Raw genomic sequence first — 3,202 nt, 5'->3', positions numbered from 1 at the left:
ACATCTAAAAATTTTCTGGCATCAGTATAAGAGTATCACTTGCCAATTAATTAGAAAATTTCTTGACAGAGATATTGCAAATAACAGAAGTCAGGACTTTCAATTTTTGTAATGGGGTCTGGTGGGGTGCTTAGAAAAGTTAAGACTTGAAAGCGGATTTAAAAAATAGTTTAAATGATCTGAGATTGCATTGTTGCATCAACCCTATTTTAGAGTTAAATCAAAACCTGCCTCAATTTATTCTCAACTGAGGCTCTTTTGTGATGGCCCCACCTCCCCCTAAGGCGTACCAAAGGGTTTGGCGGGTCGCCTGCCCAGCTCTCGCCGGGACTCACTCACTACAGTCCTCCAATGAAGTATAAAATAAATCTCAAGTATTACATCCAACTCTTCAAGAATAACATATCACGAGTACCAGAAAGTAAAACCCAGAAAAACTGATAACTACAACCACCACACCAACTATATACATCTTACTCGTCAACTTTTAACAAATACAAATTCAAGTATTCTATAGCTCAAAATCTAACCACCTTCTCGAGCGATCCCCGCGTCGGCCCCCTGCTAAGGAAAACAAATGGAACAGGGTAAGCTATATGCTTAGTAAGTAAACAGGGGCAAAAACGTAAATTTTACGTACCAACAGTTACACAGTAAGAGTAAAGCAAAAGCAGAAAAGTAACATCACATAATAAGGATACAGGTGGCTCCAAAGCCAGATCGTTTGCCATGCGTGACCTCTGGCCGACACTCCGTCGACCACAAATAATGGTCCGTAGAACTTCACTTGTACTCCCACCGTACACCTTATCACCCTCTCTGGCCAGACACCTCACAAACTTGCTCGAGCGAACGAAATTGAGCTTGGTTCACAAGCTCGGGTCACAAACTTGGTCCACATAATCGGTGAACCGGATTCACAAACTTGGTGACCTCAAACCAGGTTGGACTGACTTCGACCAAACCCTAACCGACTCGAATAGTCCATCTAGGTCATGAGATCGGGCCCCAAACTCACAAACTTCACAAAATTTACTCAAAAGTCACCCCAAGTCACAAGCTCAAGGGGTTTAGTTCCAAAATGATTCATATACATATGCCATGTACAAATATGTGCGCAAATTAGGGTTTAGGTCGAGTGCGACAAAGTGCACCCTCGCCTAGGTACCCTTTTCATACATATCGAAACACATAAGCAACTAACACATAAGAGCGGCTTGAATACTTACTCAACGAATAAGGATAACAAAAAGACGAAATTCGCGTCGCGAAGAGTAGCTAGTAGGCCCCACCGGCTCCACCTAACTCACCACCGTTTGAAATAGAAGATTGCGTCACATAATATCACAAACGGCTACTATTATGCCTAAAACACGTAAAACGACAAAATGGGCACATGCAAGTGCGGAAACGGCATACAGAAATGGGAGGCGACCTAGCCGTTTTGCCGTCAAAACTGTTTTGAGTACAATCGAGGCTACGAGTGTCAGATCAAGGTACATGAGGTACCGTTGCGAAGCTAAGAGAAAAATCTATAACTTTCATGAAGACACCCAAAACCAGATCTGAACAGAGATGGGTCGAAAGTATAGAAAACAGTGCCAGAAATTTGCACTTTAAGGTGACGGATAGGGTATGTTTGCTGGATCGTAACTCCCAGCTCACAAATCCAAATCAAGAAATTCCAAAGGCATTAGAAAGCTGAGACATAAGGCTAAAACTTTGATGTTTTGACCAAGACCTAAATCCACTCAGAACAGAACAAAATTTGAGTGTCAAAGTACCCGTCAGAACTGTCCAGATTCAAAGGCAGTTCTGACGATCGATCTTGTTTTGGTCATAACAGGAGCTACGGAACTCAGATTTCGACGCACTTTATACCATTTCGAAGCTAAAACCAAGATCTACATTTCTTATGAAGGGGTCAACACCCAGTTCGTGCGTTATCAAAACGGACAAAACAGGGGCAGAAGCTAAATCCAGAAACGCGGCAGAATTCGGAGTTTAGAATAGATGCGACTATTTTGGCCATAACTCAGGCTACATAGATCCGTTTAGGGTGTTCTTGGTGGCGTTGAAAAGCTAAGACAGAGTACTAAAACTTTCATGTTTTGGCAAAAGGCTAAATCATCACAGAGCATATTGAATAAACACAGCTAAATAGACTGAAGTGTCTACGCGGAACACTGGAATTTAACCTAGGGCAGCAAGGGTATTTTGGTCTTTTCACAGGATAAGCTACTCCGATTGAGCTGAAATTTTGTAGGCACCTATAAAATACCATTATATACAACTTTCATGTTTTATGCCAAGCCTAATTCGGCCTCTAACCACACGAAATGGAACCAGACAGAACAGGGCAAAAATTTTCCAGAAATCTGGAATTTTTGGTATTTCAAGCCAAACATCACATTTTTATCTTGAATCTACCACTACTATCACCTTTACAAGATCATATACTATATATATATATATCATATAACACCTAACCCACAAGAATTATAAGCAACTAAATCAAAACCCTAGCTCCATATTCCAACATATCATTCCAAGCTAACAAATTTACCGTCATAAAGCAAGATTAAGAGCTTCTAACTAAACTTTAACAAGATTAAATGTAAGAAAATGATAGGAAACCATACTAACTCACCAAAGCTGCTAGCAAGAGAGAACCACAACCTTTCCCTCCAAAGTGTCACCACACAAAGCCTCTTAGGCACTAAAGGAAGAGTTTAATCGGTTTTGTTTTTTTGGATTTTCACTCAAATTAAGCTAAAAATCAAGATGGAAATTGAATGGTTTCTTCCCTCTTTTCTCTCTCACTCTCACGGCTGGAATGTTCAGAAATGGTGGCTGAAATGAAGCTTGAAGAAGGTTAAGATGATAGGAATTCAATTGGGTCAAAATTGGACAAGTGTCACCTTGTGATTGCAAGTCAATTTTTTGTTCCTTTCCTTGATTTTCTGGTCAAGAATTTCGGCCCTTTGAAGAAGATATTTAGGGCCAATTTTGCTGAAATAAAAGTGAGAAGATTAAGGTAATAAAGTAGTGTTCAAGTGGTGCACTCATTCGGTAACAAACGGTAACCGTCGGTTCAACCCATTTTTCCTTATTTCGCGCGTACTAGGGTTTTCACTTATAATTCACTAACTTATTATTATCACTTCTAATCACACACTTAATATCATTTAAAACTCACTCT

The 3,202-nt window shown here is 40.1% G+C and overlaps 1 long non-coding RNA gene across 1 annotated transcript; it reads right to left on the bottom strand.

The window, feature by feature from the left end:
* Positions 1-422: 422 nt before the first annotated feature.
* LOC140035971 (uncharacterized) lies at positions 423-2,825 on the bottom strand. Its single transcript, XR_011839866.1, has 2 exons — positions 2,651-2,825; positions 423-564 (listed from the first exon to the last, which is right to left on the bottom strand). It is a non-coding gene; the product is annotated as an uncharacterized lncRNA (long non-coding RNA).
* Between the last annotated feature and the right edge of the window lie 377 nt (positions 2,826-3,202).

The sequence above is a fragment of the Coffea arabica genome, chromosome 2c (genome assembly GCF_036785885.1).
Source record: "Coffea arabica cultivar ET-39 chromosome 2c, Coffea Arabica ET-39 HiFi, whole genome shotgun sequence".
Taxonomy (NCBI): Eukaryota; Viridiplantae; Streptophyta; class Magnoliopsida; order Gentianales; family Rubiaceae; genus Coffea; species Coffea arabica.
Note: the sequence above shows the minus strand (reverse complement) of the source record. Positions and strands in the feature narration are given on the sequence as shown.